This window comes from Oncorhynchus mykiss, chromosome 15 (assembly GCF_057628025.1).
Source record: "Oncorhynchus mykiss isolate SJ-2025 chromosome 15, ASM5762802v1, whole genome shotgun sequence".
Lineage (NCBI taxonomy): Eukaryota > Metazoa > Chordata > Actinopteri > Salmoniformes > Salmonidae > Oncorhynchus > Oncorhynchus mykiss.
Window position 1 is genome coordinate 80,524,712 of NC_143036.1, and position 19,643 is coordinate 80,544,354.

General features: G+C 45.7%; 1 protein-coding gene across 1 annotated transcript in view; it reads left to right on the forward strand.

Moving 5' to 3' along the window:
- The first annotated feature begins 299 nt into the window (after positions 1–299).
- Positions 300–19,643, forward strand: part of LOC118936571 (ras-related protein Rap-1b) — a 119,082-nt gene continuing 99,738 nt past the window's right edge. Inside the window, exon 1 of the mRNA XM_090201354.1 lies at positions 300–477. The gene's annotated coding sequence lies outside the window, so the exon portion shown is untranslated. The remainder of the gene's footprint in view (positions 478–19,643) is intronic.

The following is a 19,643-nucleotide window of genomic DNA, read 5'->3' on the forward strand; positions in this document are numbered from 1 at the left end:
CCTACAGAGTGATGTTGAGGCTAATTTAACCCTTTTCTAAAAGTCCTAGTTAATGTAAACCTTCATAGCTGTGTATTTTAATAAATTATTTAGTGAAGTGAAAATATTTATAGTTTTATCTAAAAAAAAAAATACATTTAGTTTATGTGTCACTATTTAAATGTTGTATTAAATTCCCTGAGGAGGATGGTCCTCCCTTGAGGAACCTCCACTAAATGCCGGGGGTCGGCTTCCTCTAGTGCATTGTATGATGAAAGCGTATTGTTTGTCAGTCAGATATTATTGGTATGAAATAATGTATTGCGAAATGTCTACACTAGGCTATGTTACAGGTACTGCAATAGCTGAGCACAGTCGAGCGGTGCTCGTCTCAAAACGAGGCTGCAACGTCATGAGAAAACGCAAAACCTCACCCAGAGAGAAGCGACAGACCGAGCGACTAGAGGCGCTAACAGATTGGAGCTACGGAGGATAACTGTAAGTACCTTATCTACACACATTTCTATTGGCTGAGATTTTGTTACTATCTGTGCCATGTTTGCGGCGTTTTCGGCCGCTCGGGATAATGCGAAATAGTGGCACATGATGCCAGGTTTTTTCAGGTAGAATGATCCATTATTGCAAATGAAAACGGGAGACCGGTTTCTGGGGATGCACAACACACGGTTTGCGGAAGCGCAGGTCATATGCCTAGAATATGGCGGAGCAGAGAGTGAAACAATCCAACTCATAATGTTTGGTCAGACAATTTGTATTTATTTTTTTGTCATGCATAATGCAGAACGCGGCATTCTCCGCGGGTTTGTAATCCAGCGACAGTTCTCGGTCGCGCGGTTGGATAACAAAAAGAACAGCGTTTTGACCGATATCCTTCCCGTGACGGGGTTGAAGTTACAACGGAAATGGAAAAGTTATTCGATTGTCTAGAATTACACACGTTCTTTGGGACACTGGGTTCTTATCGATTATCACAACAGGACGCCTGGAATTATTCAAGCGGTTATCAAATGCGCAATTTTTTTTTAGATAACATTTGTAATCTATTCGTATTAGTTTTGTACCGTTTTATGCTCTGAAAGCTGCAGCTAGTTCTATATGCGTGAGATACGGGCCCCGCCTAGTTCACGAGTGAATCTGTCGATGGGGAGGGACACAACTGGGTGGTGGTTTCATCTTAGTTAAACGGAACCGAAAAGACGGAATTGTCATATTAGCTTATACTCTTCAAGATCGACAGCATGTTAGATCCATATTTGATATTCATTTTAATAGTGAGATTTTCTTCAATCATACATTCGAAAATATTTAAGATTACTCTGTCTCCTCTGTGACTGCAATCAAATCAACGTTTTATTTGTCGCGTACACAGATTTGGAGTTGCAACGAAATCCTAGCTCCAACAGTTCAGTAATACAAAACAATACACACATAATCCACAAAGTGAAAACACAACGAACACTTGTAAAAGTAACTAACTGTTGTCTCTTATGGGAATGCATTTTGTCCACAGTTATAGATTATAATAAAACACCTTCTGAGTTACAACACAGTTTGAACTACCCTGAACAACTATCAGTCATTCTGCTGGCAGTTATTGGTAAGAGGATGTGGAACCACGGTCAGGGAGAGTGGGAGGGAGAAAGAAAGAGGGAGGGAGGGAGAAAGAAAGAGGGAGGGAGGGAGAAAGAAACAGAGAGGGAGGGAGAAAGAAACAGAGAGGGAGGGAGAGAGAGAGAAACAGTGTGAAAGAGGGAGGGAGGGAGAAAGAATCAGTGTGAAAGAGGGAGGGAGGGAGAAAGAAACAGAGGGAGGGAGAGAGAGAGAAACAGTGTGAAAGAGGGAGGGAGGGAGACAGAAACAGAGAGGGAGGGAGAGAGAGAGAAACAGTGTGAAAGAGGGAGGGAGGGAGAAAGAAACAGTGTGAAAGAGGGAGGGAGGGAGGGAGAGAGAAACAGAGAGGGAGGGAGAGAGAGAGAAACAGTGTGAAAGAGGGAGGGAGGGAGAGAACTATAGGACTTAAAGAGCTTGTTTGTTGAATGTGTTTTATTTAGTCCTGACCGTTTTATGACCTCTACTCAGCTGTACCTTCTCTCTACTGTTCACTACTGTCTGTATGCGGGGCAAATGTTCAATGCTTTAAATGGATTACTATGTGTGTGTGTGTGTGTGTGTGTGTGTACTAACAGTGTAATGGTTTCTAACGGTTGAATAATGTTATGACTAAGGCTTAATATTAGAAAGACCATTGTGGTGATGATCATTTTCCTATGAGGCGTCCAGAGAATATCTCTTAACCTATGGAAAAGTTTCCTAGTTTCCACCAGTTTCCTGTATGTGACAGACCGGGGACAAGGCAGTAGTTTCCTGTATGTGACAGACCGGGGACAAGGCAGTAGTTTCCTGTATGTGTCAGACCGGGGACAAGGCAGTAGTTTCCTGTATGTGACAGACCAGGGACAAGGCAGTAGTTTCCTGTATGTGACAGACCAGGGACAAGGCAGTAGTTTCCTGTATGTGTCAGACCAGGGACAAGGCAGTAGTTTCCTGTATGTGACAGACCAGGGACAAGGCAGTAGTTTCCTGTATGTGACAGACCAGGGACAAGGCAGTAGTTTCCTGTATGTGACAGACCAGGGACAAGGCGGTAGTTTCCTGTATGTGACAGACCAGGGACAAGGCGGTAGTTTCCTGTAGGTGACAGACCAGGGACAAGGCAGTAGTTTCCTGTATGTGACAGACCAGGGACAAGGCAGTAGTTTCCTGTATGTGACAGACCAGGGACAAGGCAGTAGTTTCCTGTATGTGACAGACCAGGGACAAGGCAGTAGTTTCCTGTATGTGTCAGACCAGGGACAAGGCAGTAGTTTCCTGTATGTGACAGACCAGGGACAAGGCGGTAGTTTCCTGTATGTGACAGACCAGGGACAAGGCAGTAGTTTCCTGTATGTGACAGACCAGGGACAAGGCAGTAGTTTCCTGTATGTGACAGACCAGGGACAAGGCAGTAGTTTCCTGTATGTGACAGACCAGGGACAAGGCGGTAGTTTCCTGTATGTGACAGACCAGGGACAAGGCAGTAGTTTCCTGTATGTGACAGCAACAGACCAGTGGTACACTATATAGGGAATAAGGTCCCATTTGCCAAGAAACACTTGTTTCAGTGTGCATCCCAAATAGAACCCTATTCCATATCCAAATAGAACCCTATTCCATATCCAAATAGAACCCTATTCCATATCCAAATAGAACCCTATTCCATATCCAAATAGAACCCTGTTCCATATCCAAATAGAACCCTGTTCCATATCCAAATAGAACCCTATTCCATATCCAAATAGAACCCTATTCCATATCCAAATAGAACCCTATTCCATATCCAAATAGAACCCTATTCCATATCCAAATAGAACCCTATTCCATATCCCAAATAGAACCCTATTCCATATCCCAAATAGAACCCTATTCCATATTATACCCCACTACTTTTGACCAGGGACCACTACACTATCGAGGGAATAGGTTGCCATTCAGTCAGACAAGCCCCTGGTTCCCTTCCAGGTTCCGTTTGTTGTGATAGACAGCCAGGCTGATGTACTCTGCCGTTTTTCCTCAAGTGGTGCTATCAGGCAGTGGTGCTATCAGACAGTGGTGCTATCAGACAGTGGTGCTATCGGACAGTGGTGCTATCGGACAGTGGTGCTATCAGACAGTGGTGCAATCAGACAGTGGTGCTATCGGGCAGTGGTGCTATCGGACAGTGGTGCTATCGGACAGTGGTGCTATCGGACAGTGGTGCTATCAGACAGTGGTGCTATCAGACAGTGGTGCTATCGGACAGTGGTGCTATCGGACAGTGGTGCTATCAGACAGTGGTGCTATCGGACAGTGGTGCTATCGGACAGTGGTGCTATCGGACAGTGGTGCTATCGGACAGTGGTGCTATCAGACAGTGGTGCTATCGGGCAGTGGTGCTATCGGACAGTGGTGCTATCGGACAGTGGTGCTATCGGACAGTGGTGCTATCGGACAGTGGTGCTATCGGACAGTGGTGCTATCGGACAGTGGTGCTATCGGACAGTGGTGCTATCGGGCAGTGGTGCTATCGGACAGTGGTGCTATCGGACAGTGGTGCTATCAGACAGTGGTGCTATCAGACAGTGGTGCTATCGGACAGTGGTGCTATCGGACAGTGGTGCTATCGGACAGTGGTGCTATCGGACAGTGGTGCTATCGGGCAGTGGTGCTATCGGACAGTGGTGCTATCAGACAGTGGTGCTATCAGGCAGTGGTGCAATCAGACAGTGGTGCTATCAGACAGTGGTGCTATCAGACAGTGGTGCTATCAGACAGTGGTGCTATCAGACAGTGGTGCTATCAGGCAGTGGTGCAATCAGGCAGTGGTGCAATCAGGCAGTGGTGCTATCGGACAGTGGTGCAATCGGACAGTGGTGCTATCGGACAGTGGTGCAATCAGACAGTGGTGCTATCGGACAGTGGTGCAATCAGACAGTGGTGCTATCGGACAGTGGTGCTATCAGACAGTGGTGCTATCAGACAGTGGTGCTATCACACAGTGGTGCTATGTGTTGTCATGTGTTGCTGCCATGTTGTGTTGTCATGTGTTGCTGCCATGCTGTGTTGTTATGTGTTGCTGCCATGCTGTGTTGTTATGTGTTGCTGTCATGCTGTGTTGTTATGTGTTGCTACCCTGCTGTGTTGTTATGTGTTGCTGCCATGCTGTGTTGTTATGTGTTGCTGCCATGCTGTGTTGTCATGTGTTGCTGCCATGCTGTGTTGTCATGTGTTGCTGCCATGCTGTGTTATGTGTTGCTGCCATGCTGTGTTGTCATGTGTTGCTGCCATGCGGTGTTGTCATGTGTTGCTGCCATGCTGTGTTGCTATGTGTTGCTGCCATGCTGTGTTGTCATGTGTTGCTGTCATGCTGTGTTATGTGTTGCTACCCTGCTATGTTATGTGTTGCTACCCTGCTGTGTTATGTGTTGCTGCCATGCTGTGTTATGTGTTGCTACCCTGCTATGTTATGTGTTGCTACCCTGCTGTGTTATGTGTTGCTGCCATGCTGTGTTGTGTTGCTACCCTGCTATGTTATGTGTTGCTACCCTGCTGTGTTATGTGTTGCTACCCTGCTATGTTATGTGTTGCTACCCTGCTGTGTTATGTGTTGCTGCCATGCTGTGTTGTCATGTTGTATTGCTGCCATGCTGTGTTGTTATGTGTTGCTGCCATGCTGTGTTGTTATGTGTTGTTGCCATGCTGTGTTGTCATGTGTTGCTACCATCCTGTGTTGTCATGTGTTGCTGCCATGCTGTGTTGTCATGTGTTGCTACCATCCTGTGTTGTCATGTGTTGCTACCATCCTGTGTTGTCATGTGTTGCTACCATCCTGTGTTGTCATGTGTTGCTACCATCCTGTGTTGTCATGTGTTGCTACCATCCTGTGTTGTCATGTGTTGCTACCATCCTGTGTTGTCATGTGTTGCTACCATCCTGTGTTGTCGTGTGTTGCTACCATCCTGTGTTGTCGTGTGTTGCTACCATCCTGTGTTGTCGTGTGTTGCTGCCATGCTGTGTTGTCGTGTGTTGCTGCCATGCTGTGTTGTCGTGTGTTGCTGCCATGCTGTGTTGTCGTGTGTTGCTGCCATGCTGTGTTGTCGTGTGTTGCTGCCATGCTGTGTTGTCGTGTGTTGCTGCCATGCTGTGTTGTCGTGTGTTGCTGCCATGCTGTGTTGTCGTGTGTTGCTGCCATGCTGTGTTGTCGTGTGTTGCTGCCATGCTGTGTTGTCGTGTGTTGCTACCATGCTGTGTTGTCGTGTGTTGCTGCCATGCTGTGTTGTCGTGTGTTGCTACCATGCTGTGTTGTCATGTGTTGCTGCCATGCTGTGTTGTTGTCTTAGGCCTGTCTTTCTGTAGTGTTGTATCTCTTGTCATGCTGTGTTGTCATGTGTTGCTGCCATGCTGTGTTGTCATGTGTTGCTACCATGCTGTGTTGTCATGTGTTGCTGCCATGCTGTGTTGTTGTCTTAGGCCTGTCTTTCTGTAGTGTTGTATCTCTTGTCATGCTGTGTTGTCATGTGTTGCTGCCATGCTGTGTTGTCATGTGTTGCTACCATGCTGTGTTGTCATGTGTTGCTGCCATGCTGTGTTGTTGTCTTAGGCCTGTCTTTCTGTAGTGTTGTATCTCTTGTCGTGATGTGTGTTATGTGTTGCTGCCATGCTGTGTTGCTGCCATGCTGTGTTGTTGTCTTAGGCCTGTCTTTCTGTAGTGTTGTGTCTCTTGTCATGATGTGTGTCCTGTCCAATATTTATAGTGTTGTATCTCTTGTCGTGATGTGTGTCCTGTCCTATATTTGTAGTGTTGTATCTCTTGTCGTGATGTGTGTCCTGTCCTATATTTGTAGTGTTGTATCTCTTGTCGTGATGTGTGTCCTGTCCTATATTTGTAGTGTTGTATCTCTTGTCGTGATGTGTGTCCTGTCCTATATTTGTAGTGTTGTATCTCTTGTCGTGATGTGTGTCCTGTCCTATATTTATAGTGTTGGTCCCCGTCCCCACAGAAGTCCTTTTTGTCTTTTGGGAGGCCGTCATTGTAAATAAGAATTTGTTCTTTAACTGACTTGCCTAGTTAAAATAAAGGTTAAATTAAAATACAAATGAACATATTACCTCCAATTACCTTGACTAACCTGTACCCCCCACATTGACTCGGTACCGGTACACCCATATATATATATATATGCTTCATTATTGTGATTTTATTGTGTTAGTTTATTTAGTAAATATTTTCAAAACACTGCATTGTGGGTTATTTCACGGTAAGGTCTACCTACACCTGTTGTATTTGGCACATGTGATAAATAAAATGTGATTTGATAACCTAACCTAACACCAAGAGTCGTTGTATTAACTGCTATTCAGTCTGATCCTCCGATGCTGGCTTTGTTAGTCCAGAGATGTCCGTTAGCCTAAGGAGTCTTGACATCTCGTCTACTTCTCAAATGACACCCTATTCCCTATGTAGTGCACTACTTTTAACCAGGGCCCTATGGGGTAGTGCACTACTTTAGACCAGGGCCCTATGGGGGAATAGGGTGCCATTTGGAACGTAGAGTAGTGTCGGTTGTCTCCTGTCTGATTGTGCTAAGCAGCGTATTGGCAGCTGAATGTTTGCAGTGAGGTGTATTAGTGTATTAGGATGTCGCAGAGCACACAGCCAGTCAGCCAGCCAGCCAACCAGCCAGCCAGCCAGCCAGCCAGCCAGTCAGCCAGTCAGCCAGTGTTGGGAAGGAAATGGTCCTGAGGGAGTATAGCCTTAATGCAGAGCAGTATGGTGTTAATCTGGCTGTCAGATAGAGAAAATGACTGACTGATTTATTGACTGCCTGTCTGACTGACTGACTGACTGACTTATTGACTGGTGGTGATACCTCCCATAGAGACGTCTGGACTGGTCCGTCAGGACAGAGAGAACCATAGACATAGAATGACTTCCTCCTATGGGCACACTCAATATGGCCGCCGGTCCACCTATCACAGGCCCATTTGACTTGAATGGGATTTTTAAATTTTTTATTCTAATTATTCTATTTTTATGGAGAGACCTCATAGCAGACTACTCCGCTGGCTCACCTGAGGCTCTATCTCTCAAATCAACTCTCCTTTCAATCCTTGCGTCCTATTTCCTTGCGTCCTATTTCCTCGCCTCCTTCCCATTAGAGAGGAAGTGGGGTCGAGAACAGTGGCGGTCAGTGGGGTTGAGAACAGTGGCGGTCAGTGGGGTTGAGAACAGTGGCGGTCAGTGGGGTTGAGAACAGTGGCGGTCAGTGGGGTTGAGAACAGTGGCGGTCAGTGGGGTTGAGAACAGTGGCGGTCAGTGGGGTTGAGAACAGTGGCGGTCAGTGGGGTTGAGAACAGTGGCGGTCAGTGGGGTTGAGAACAGTGGCGGTCAGTGGGGTTGAGAACAGTGGCGGTCAGTGGGGTTGAGAACAGTGGCGGTCAGTGGGGTTTTAAGACGAGGGAGGATTATTACTATTTTTCTATGAGCACGGCCTTATTTCTATTACAGCATATTGGATTACAGTCCTATTCCATTCACCCAGTTCAATGCAACATCCCATAGGTTTTTAGTCTACTACACGATAGTCTCATTTTCCCTGTACCCATCATGAGGTTGCTACAACCTACAGTGGTTCAATTATTTGGTGACGTGAATATATTTAGTATCGTTTTATCTAAAAAGGATAACTTTTTTGTTTGTTTCACTATTTAAAAAATAAAATGAAATTCACTGAGGAGGAAGGTCTCCACTGGTTGAGAAGGAGATGACGAGAGAGGATGTGAGGAGTCACAGATGCAGGAATGGTTCTCTCTCTCAATCAGGGACCCAGGACACTAACGGCTTCCCTCCTGATATCGATGCAAGGCCATGTCCAGGAATGGTTCTCTCTCTCAACCAGGGACCCAGGACACTAACGGCTTCCCTCCTGATATCGATGCAAGGCCATGTCCAGGAATGGTTCTCTCTCTCAACCAGGGACCCAGGACACTAACGGCTTCCCTCCTGATATCGATGCAAGGCCATGTCCAGGAATGGTTCTCTCTCTCAACCAGGGCTCCAAGTTGAGATGGACTCAAGCTAGGGGCGGGGGCTGTGACATGACCATTGATGATGCAGCCTGACTGTACGGCTGTTGGTAAATCCTCCTGGTCATTTCTGGGAAGTGGTGTCCTCCTCCCTCCACTACCACCAGTTGGCCCACTTTTCCTTTAGGCCAAAGTGTCTTGTTAAACATGGTGGCCCTCTGACGTTTCCCCTTCTTCCTCTGCCTGCCCGACCTCTCCGCATCCATGAAACCAGAGCTGCTCCCCAGGGTGGCTACATGCTGCTATGCTTGCAGCTAGCTAGTGATTGGCATTGTGTTTCAGGCTAGCAGTTAACATCTAGCTAGTAAATGACATTGTGCTCCTGGGTGGCTAAATGCTAGCAGTTAACATCTAGCTAGTAAATGACATTGTGCTCCTGGGTGGTTAAATGCTAGCAGTTAACATCTAGCTAGTAAATGACATTGTTCTCCTGGGTGGCTAAATGCTAGCAGTTAACATCTAGCTAGTAAATGACATTGTGCTCCTGGGTGGCTAAATGCTAGCAGTTAACATCTAGCTAGTAAATGGCATTGTGCTCCTGGGTGGCTAAATGCTAGCAGCTATCTTAGCTTGTGAATAAAATTATGCTGCTATACATTTTCTAACCAACCTTTAATGGCAATAGTTTCCTCCTGAGGCTGTCAAGATGGCATAAACATCTGACAGGCAGAGGGGGGCTTGTGAGGAAAGATGCCAGGTTGTGATGTTATAGCTAATGCAGTCTGTTGTAGTCTGGCCTGTCTCTTCCTAGTATCTCAGTACAATCTGTCTGTCAGCAGTCTGTTGTAGCCTGGCCTGTCTATTCCTAGTATCTCAGTACAATCTGTCTGTCAGCAGTCTGTTGTAGCCTGGCCTGTCTATTCCTAGTATCTCAGTACAATCTGTCTGTCAGCAGTCTGTTGTAGCCAGGCCTAACTAGGCCTTGTATCTCAGTACAGCCTGTCAGCAGCCTGTTGTAGGCAGGCCTAACTAGGCCTTGTATCTCAGTACAGCCTGTCAGCAGCCTGTTGTAGCCAGGCCTACCTAGGCCTTGTATCTCAGTACAGTCTGTCAGCAGCCCAATTCTCTGAGCTCCTCTGTTGTTCATCATTGTTCTCCGTCAGTGGTGTGAGACATGTCTGATGAGCTCAGGTTGTCTGCTATTCACGTCTCTCTCTCTCTTTTTTGTTAGCTTTTTATTATTTATTCATTTGTAAAAATGTCTATAAACATAATTCCACTTTGACATTTATGGGGTATTGTGTGTGTAGACCAGTGACACAAAATCTCAAAATTAAATCCATTTGAATTTCAAGCAGTAACACAACAAAGTATGACAACAATCAAGGGGTGTGAATACTTTATGAAGGTACTGTAACTTATATGACGGCTCAATAACCCCTTTATAAGTCCTCTATAACCCCTTAATAAGGCCTGTTTAACCCCTTAATAAGGCCTGTTTAACCCCTTAATAAGGCCTGTTTAACCCCTTAATAAGGCCTGTTTAACCCCTTAATAAGGCCTTTATAACCCCTTAATAAGGCCTTTATAACCCCTTAATAAGGCCTTTATAACCCCTTAATAAGGCCTGTTTAACCCCTTAATAAGGCCTGTTTAACCCCTTAATAAGGCCTGTTTAACCCCTTAAGAAGGCCTGTTTAACCCCTTAATAAGGCCTGTTTAACCCCTTAATAAGGCCTGTTTAACCCCTTAATAAGGCCTTTATAACCCCTTAATAAGGCCTTTATAACCCCTTAATAAGGCCTGTTTAACCCCTTAATAAGGCCTTTATAACCCCTTAATAAGGCCTGTTTAACCCCTTAATAAGGCCTTTATAACCCCTTTAGGTAAAGTGACATGAACTTTGCTCTGTTTAAAGGCATTTTTACCTCAATCATTTTACACATTTAACACAATAATTACATTTCTGTCTCTTCTATGGCTCTTTCTCAATAATGTGTGTCCCTACCAGCTGTGTGTCACAAGGTTACTGTCATCTCCCGGGCATTACAGCGTTACTGTTATTGTTTAAGCTGAGGAATTTATTGCAGAATACAGAGGTGTCCTGTAAAGTGTTGGAGGGTCCAGGGTGTGTAGAGTGTCGGAGGGTCCAGGGTGTGTAGAGTGTCGGAGGGTCCAGGGTGTGTAGAGTGTCGGAGGGTCCAGGGTGTGTAGAGTGTCGGAGGGTCCAGGGTGTGTAGAGGGTCCAGGGTGTGTAGAGTGTCGGAGGGTCCAGGGTGTGTAGAGTGTCGGAGGGTCCAGGGTGTGTAGAGGGTCCAGGGTGTGTAGAGTGTCGGAGGGTCCAGGGTGTGTAGAGTGTCGGAGGGTCCAGGGTGTGTAGAGGGTCCAGGGTGTGTAGAGTGTCGGAGGGTCCAGGGTGTGTAGAGTGTCGGAGGGTCCAGGGTGTGTAGAGTGTCGGAGGGTCCAGGGTGTGTAGAGGGTCCAGGGTGTGTAGAGTGTCGGAGGGTCCAGGGTGTGTAGAGTGTCGGAGGGTCCAGGGTGTGTAGAGTGTCCAGGGTGTGTAGAGTGTCCAGGGTGTGTAGAGTGTCCAGGGTGTGTAGAGTGTCCAGGGTGTGTAGAGTGTCCAGGGTGTGTAGAGTGTCCAGGGTGTGTAGAGTGTCCAGGGTGTGTAGAGTGTCCAGGGTGTGTAGAGTGTCCAGGGTGTGTAGAGTGTCCAGGGTGTGTAGAGTGTCCAGGGTGTGTAGAGTGTCCAGGGTGTGTAGAGTGTCCAGGGTGTGTAGAGTGTCCAGGGTGTGTAGAGTGTCCAGGGTGTGTAGAGTGTCCAGGGTGTGTAGAGTGTCCAGGGTGTGTAGAGGGTCCAGGGTGTGTAGAGGGTCCAGGGTGTGTAGAGGGTCCAGGGTGTGTAGAGGGTCCAGGGTGTGTAGAGGGTCCAGGGTGTGTAGAGTGTCGGAGGGTCCAGGGTGTGTAGAGTGTCGGAGGGTCCAGGGTGTGTAGAGTCTCGGAGGGTCCAGGGTGTGTAAAGTCATGTCTGCATGGAGGACTAGAACAGCGTTGGTGGTAGTTGGTTGGCATCTCTGTGTTGTATTGTACAGGCTGTTGCCAGGGTTACTGTTGCCGGGGTTACTGTTGCCGGGGTTACTGTTGCCGGGGTTAATGCGGCCGGGGTTAATGCGGCCGGGGTTAATGCGGCCGGGGTGAATGCGGCCGGGGTGAATGCTGCCAGGGTTAATGTAACACAAACAATTGGAGTACTTGTGTCGGACTCTGAGAAGGATGTTTCTCTAATTGAGGCAGGATGTGGAACACTGTAGTTGAAGATTGAAGAGATCCTGCATTGAGTTATGTAACTGTCAGCCTTATCGTGTGTGTGTGTGTGTGGTGATATATTTTAACACACCGGGCATGACACATTGATCAAACCTTGACCTTTTACAGTATCATTTAATGAGCCTTTATTTCACACTGAGCAGAGAGGGAGCTAGAAGGATCAAGGTCACTCCGATAGAAGTGATGAACAGGTGGCGGTCCACGGCCTTCATCTTGATCCAAACATCTCTTTCAACAACACTACACAGTTCTCTGCTCTTCAACTGTTACATCACAACACAGTTCTCTGCTCTTCAACTGTTACATCACAACACAGTTCTCTGCTCTTCAACTGTTACATCACAACACAGTTCTCTGCTCTTCAACTGTTACATCACAACACAGTTCTCTGCTCTTCAACTGTTACATCACAACACAGTTCTCTGCTCTTCAACTGTTACATCACAACACAGTTCTCTGCTCTTCAGCTATGACATCACAACACAGTTCTCTGCTCTTCAGCTATGACATCACAACACAGTTCTCTGCTCTTCAGCTATGACATCACAACACAGTTCTCTGCTCTTCAACTGTTACATCACAACACAGTTCTCTGCTCTTCAGCTATGACATCACAACACAGTTCTCTGCTCTTCAACTGTTACATCACAACACAGTTCTCTGCTCTTCAGCTATTACATCACAACACAGTTCTCTGCTCTTCATCTGTTACATCACAACACAGTTCTCTGCTCTTCAACTGTTACATCACAACACAGTTCTCTGCTCTTCAACTATGACATCACAACACAGTTCTCTGCTCTTCAACTGTTACATCACAACACAGTTCTCTGCTCTTCAACTGTTACATCACAACACAGTTCTCTGCTCTTCATCTGTTACATCACAACACAGTTCTCTGCTCTTCAACTATGACATCACAACACAGTTCTCTGCTCTTCATCTGTTACATCACAACACAGTTCTCTGCTCTTCAACTGTTACATCACAACACAGTTCTCTGCTCTTCATCTGTTACATCACAACACAGTTCTCTGCTCTTCAGCTATGACATCACAACACAGTTCTCTGCTCTTCAACTGTTACATCACAACACAGTTCTCTGCTCTTCATCTGTTACATCACAACACAGTTCTCTGCTCTTCAACTGTTACATCACAACACAGTTCTCTGCTCTTCAACTGTTACATCACAACACAGTTCTCTGCTCTTCAACTATGACATCACAACACAGTTCTCTGCTCTTCAACTATGACATCACAACACAGTTCTCTGCTCTTCAACTATTACAATTACAATACAGTTCTCCATTGTTACCAAGCATCTTCTGAATTGGGAGATTTCTTACCTCCGGGGTCTTAAGTTACACGCTAGTCATCGCTGTTGGTTGCTAATCCTGGTAACTAGGAAGTGGGATTTGGTGGTGGTTTAGACTGGTAAATGGTGATCACCTAAAAACATGATGATGGTTTAGACTGGTAAATGGTGTTCACCTAAAAACATGGTGGTGGTTTAGACTGGTAAATGGTGATCACCTAAAAACATGGTGGGGGTTTAGACTGGTAAATGGTGATCACCTAAAAACATGATGATGGTTTAGACTGGTAAATGTTGATCACCTAAATACATGGCGGGGGTTTAGACTGGTAAATGGTGATCACCTAAAAACATGATGATGGTTTAGACTGGTAAATGGTGATCACCTAAAAACATGGTGGGGGTTTAGACTGGTAAATGCAGTGTGTGTCCTTCTCCGATATGGTCATTTCAGTCGATCATACTGTTCAAGTGCCTGGCTATTTCTACCCAGCAGCACTTGAGATCAGAGACTGATTGGAAAGGGAGAGAGTGTTTAGCATTTAAATAACTCCCCTCTCTCTCTCTGTGTGTGTGTGTGTGTGTGTGTGTGTGTGGTTGTGTGTTTTTTTTAAGGCCCACCTACAAAAGGCTTCATTCACGTCATTCAGATAATCAGTCCTGAACCTCTCAAACCTCCATACCAACGACCCACAATGCATCGGTGTCTGTATGGTTTTCTGTGTGAATAGATAGGAGGAATGAGGCGAGGGGGGTGGATCAGATACAGATGACTCAGGCTGGAATAGAGCAACACAAGGCTGCGTCCCAAACGGCAGCCTGCCTATTCCCTACAGTCCCTACCCAATGGACCCTGCTCAAAAGGAGTGCCCTAAACAGGGAATAGGGTGCCGTTTTCATGCAGGATTTCTGTTCAGAGATACGAGTGGGGTTCAAGTGGTGATGTTATCGTAGGACAGCGAGGCAGCGATTTGAAACCTCACCCCCCAACATGTCAATTCACAGGAAATTGGAACGGCAAAGTGCTTTGGTGCCTGAATTTTTATAAAGCATCTCGATAGGAGTGCTGGTCTAGGATACATTTTACGTATAGGTGGTCCCATGGATCAATCCCACTACCCTGGAGTTACCAGCACCATGCTGTACCAACTGATCAATCCCACTACCCTGGAGTTCCCAGCACCATGCTGTACCAACTGATCAATCCCACTACCCTGGAGTTCCCAGCACCATGCTGTACCAACTGATCAATCCCACTACCCTGGAGTTACCAGCACCATGCTATACCAACTGATCAATCCCACTACCTTGGCATTACCAGCACCATGCTGTACCAACTGATCAATCCCACTACCTTGGCATTACCAGCACCATGCTGTACCAACTGATCAATCCCACTACCCTGGAGTTACCAGCACCATGCTGTACCAACTGAGCTACAAAGGACTGCATTGGTCTCAATAGAAGTTCTGTGCAACATTCGTTGTTTCTCACGTATATCTAAATCTAGGCTTTGGCTCTTAGATGGGGAGGCGTGTAGATGGGGAGGCGTGTAGGTGGGGAGAGGTGTAGGTGGGGGAGGCGTGTAGGTGGGGGAGGCGTGTAGGTGGGGGAGGCGTGTAGGTGGGGGAGGCGTGTAGGTGGGGGAAGGCGTGTAGGTGGGGGAAGGCGTGTAGGTGGGGGAGGCGTGTAGGTGGGAAGGCGTGTAGGTGGGAAGGCGTGTAGGTTGGTGATACATTTGCCTCAGCAGTCCTATGGTTTTATGAAGCAGCACATTTGTCTCAGCAGTCCTATGGTTTTATGAAGCAGCTAATTCACTCAAGCCCTTTGTACTTCTAGCTCATAAACTAACTCCTAGAAAAATATATATGTTTATCCTGAAGACTAGAAAGAGATTGTAGAAACTCCTCCTGTCTTAATTCAGCCCCATCCATCTCCTCCCCTCCTTCCCTAATTTCTTCCTTCCTTCCCTAATTTCCTCCTTCCTTCCTTCCTTCTCTCCCTCCTTCCTTCCTTCTCTCCCTCCTTCCATCCCACCCCTCCTTCCTTCTCTTCTCTCCTTCCTTCTCCTTCCTTCCTTCTCTTCCTCCTTCCTTCCCATCCCTCCTTCCTTCTCTCCCTCCTTCCTTCCCATCCCTCCTTCCTTCTCTCCCTTCTTCCTTCCTTCCTTCCTTCTCTCCCTCCTTCCATCCCATCCCTCCTTCCTTCCTTCCATCCCATCCTTCCCTCCCTACTTCTTTCCTCCCCCTCTGAAACACAGGGACAGCAGGGAGAAACATCCATTCCAGATGTGTGGGGTGAGAATGCGCTCCTAAATGGAAGGCTATTCCCTATAGAGTGGGACACAGTGGACTTGTTGTTGTTATCATGTTATAGAGCAGAAACATTAAAGAGGACTTAAAATGTTTCATGTACACCCCTTTTAACAGGACAAACTACTGTTACAAAACAACTCACTAACCACCCAGTAGCATATTCACAACCAATAGTAATATCATTTACATTTTTAATGTGTGTTTTTCAGAGACGCTCTGAAAAACAGTTGGATTTCTATCAATTGCTCTGTGACATCACTGGAGGGGGGGGGACCAGTGAACTAACATTGTAAACATTGTGAACTAACCAACTAACATTGTAAACTAACCAGTAAACTAACATTGTAAACATTGTGTGCGCAATGTTCAGCAATTTTTTATACATAATGTAGCTATCCTATGGAATTATTTTCCAACAAAATGTTGGGACACAATAGTCCAATGACGCGTCACCACGTTTTTAGATCATGTACAGATGCCGATGTCCATAGTGATAAATAGACGACAAGGTGATTTGCAAGGTACATTTATAGACCTATAGACCTATTCACCGCTGTGATGTCATGGATAATGTCGAGTCGTTTTGTAATGTGAGATATGAGAGGCAGGGATGGATTGATCAGGGGATGTTGGGGACCACTTGGGCACCGGAGCTTTAGGTACGTGCATTTTCCCCCTCTTAAAACGTTGACTGTTTCTAAAAAAAATAAAAAAAATAAAGCCCCCGTTAGCTAGCTAGATAGCTATTGTAATGAATAACTAGATGCAGATAAGTTGATTTACAGAAACTGTAGATAGCTACTGTAATGAATAGCTAGATGCAGATTTGCAGAAACTGTACAAAGCTGGTGGACATGGAAATAAAATGTGATATTCTCCTGATTGATGGGCTGGGTGCCGCTTGTAATGGTGCCCTCGTATCCACATTTCAGCACCACAGCCAATTGTCTACTCCTAAGCTACTGTAGCTACTCCTAGGCTATTGTAGCTACTCCTAGGCTATTGTAGCTACTCCTAGGCTATTGTAGCTACTCCTAGGCTATTGTAGCTACTTTTAGGCTATTGTAGCTACTCCTAGGCTATTGTGCTACTCCTAGGCTATTGTAGCTACTCCTAGGCTATTGTAGCTACTTTTAGGCTATTGTAGCTACTCCTAGGCTATTGTAGCTACTCCTAGGCTATTGTAGCTACTCCTAGGCTATTGTAGCTACTCCTAGGCTACTGTAGGCTACTCCTAGGCTATTGTAGCTACTCCTAGGTTACTGTAGCTACTCCTAGGCTACTCCTAAACTACTGTAGGCTACTCCTATTCTACTGTAGCTACTCCTAAACTACTGTAGCTACTCCTAAACTACTTCTAGGCTACTGTAGCTACTCCTAGGCTACTGGTGACTACTCCTAGGCTACTGATGGCTACTCCTAGGCTACTGGTGAATACACCTAGGCTACTGTGACTACTCCTAGGCTACTGTAACTACTCCTAGGCTACTGTGACTACTCCTAGGCTACTGTAGGCTACTCCTAGGCTACTGTAGCTACTCCTAGGCTACTCCTAAACTACTCCTAGGCTACTCCTAGGCTAATGTGACTACTCCTAGCCTACTGTAGGGTACTCCTAAACTACTGTAGCTACTCCTAAACTACTCCTAAACTACTTCTAGGCTACTCCTAGGCTACTGGTCTGCGGAACGGCATATACAATGTCAACCACAACTCAAAGTCATCATAAATGTACTCATTTACATGGTGGAACGGCGCGCACAGTGCAACGTGATGCATAATACACGCTATCAAGTCACAACAAGGACGACCTCTGATGACGTCATCCATAGGTGACGCCTGACTTTCAAACTATTTGTTCACCATCAAATGTCACCCTTTTTATAACAGAGGTTATTGCGTGCATCGATCATCCCATTTGAAGACTAATGTAAGATAGGCTACTAAGTCCTAATGTGATGAGTAGATCGCATAGTCATAACTTAGGCTAAATATTAGCAAAACGGACAGTTCTGAACAATGCATGCCTGAGCCAGTAGTGACATAGAGTAGGCTTTATCAGAGATGTTTCTTCTCCTTTCTCTGCATGGGAAACATCTGTAAAAACAACTGTTTTTCTGCCATCTAATCTAGTCCTACGAAAAGGAGAGATTCGAGTGGTGAAATATGATACACATGGTGAAATATGACGTCCATGTAGCCTGGAGGTAGGAATTATTGTCCAAAAGCCGCCGTTCCAGTGATACTGATCCGATGACAGACCGTGGGTATGTGTGCACTCAGCCGGTACCAATACGATGGGCTACTGTTCGCTCAATTAGGAGTTGATGAATGGAGACAGTCTTTTATTTGTGATCTCTTTTCAGCAGTAGCCATTTTTCTTTCTAAATTATGTTTTTTTTCTACAATTTATATTTTTGAAATATTCTGACAGCCCTAGGACTATTTTTTAACAGCTTTTCACTGACCGCTGCAACGAAACAATCAGCTGTTTGCTAGGCTATTCGTCGTGTACTGCCCCAAATGGCAGCTTAAAACAATCCAAAGCTCATTTTTAAAAAAAGCTAATGATCCCCTGTGGTCAAATCATGCTCTCTGGTGAATCTATTTTTGTATAGGCACCAGTAATTATTGCTAATTTTGACAAATTAAAATAAGCTTCCCCTAAAGTACATCTTCCGCTAGCCAAATTGGGACACGTTTCCTACGCTGACATCAATGTGAAACGGAGCCGGTGTATAAACCAGCTGTCAGTGAGGCCTACAAGGACGAGTTCAAATGCCCACATCAAATTCAAAGCAAACGGCGCACTGCCAAAACGACTGACCGGCAAAAGCAAACTGTCTGACACTTGTCTCTGCTCTCTTAGTGAGAGAACGACACGCAGACCGGCAGCTTCTCTCCGAGCGACGCTCCGCATGGTCCTAAAGCCAGCCGGGTCAATACGCTAAGCAGACGTTGTATTTTAATCAGGATTGGAATGATTTTAAACAACTTTTTTTTTGTAGCCTACTTTTTAAATGTTTGGTCTTGAGCTAGGGTATGGCGTCTGCCGTACCTACCTGCCGTGCCCAACTGACGGCCTGGGGGATTATTTTTCAACAAAGTAGGCTAGGTAAAATTAAGACCACTAATTTAGCTCCCCCCACTGTGCATGCATGACCAATGTTGCAAATGTGATGCGCAATTAGCCGTTGATCACATAGGCCTGTCACGTGGATGCTTAAAATAGAGAACTACTGTATATGAATGAATAGGCAGGTCCACACCTACTGTATATGAATGAATAGGCAGGTCCATACCTACTGTATATGAATGAATAGGCAGGTCCTTACATACCTACTGTATATGAATGAATAGGCAGGTCCATACCTACTGTATATGAATGAATAGTCAGGTCCAGACCTACTGTATATGAATGAATAGGCAGGTCCATACCTACTGTATATGAATGAACAGGCAGGTCCATACCTACTGTATATGAATGAATAGGCAGGTCCATACCTACTGTATATGAATGAATAGGCAGGTCCACACCTACTGTATATGAATGAACAGGCAGGTCCATACCTACCTACTATCCAATGCCAAATGTCCATAGAGTTCAAAAGTACCTTGTAAACTGTTGGTTTTAAAATTCATATTGCTTATTTTTGGGGGATCAAATGTTAATAAATAGAGTTAAAAATACTATGGTGCCTGGTGAACGGTTTCCTTCTCTGAACGGGTTCCTTCTCTGAACGGGTCTCCTTCTCTGAACGGGTCTCCTTCTCTGAACGGGTCTCCTTCTCTGAACGGGTCTCCTTCTCTGAACGGGTCTCCTTCTCTGAACGGGTTCCTTCTCTGAATGGGTTCCTTCTCTGAACGGGTTCCTTCTCTGAACACTTTCCTTCTCTGAACGCTTTCCTTCTCTGAACGCTTTCCTTCTCTGAACGCTTTCCTTCTCTGAACACTTTCCTTCTCTGAACAGGTTTCCTTCTCTGAACAGGTTTCCTTCTCTGAACGGGTTCCTTCTCTGAACAGGTTTCCTTCTCTGTGACCTCTTGTTTCATCTCCATCCCTTTTTAAAACTGATATCACACT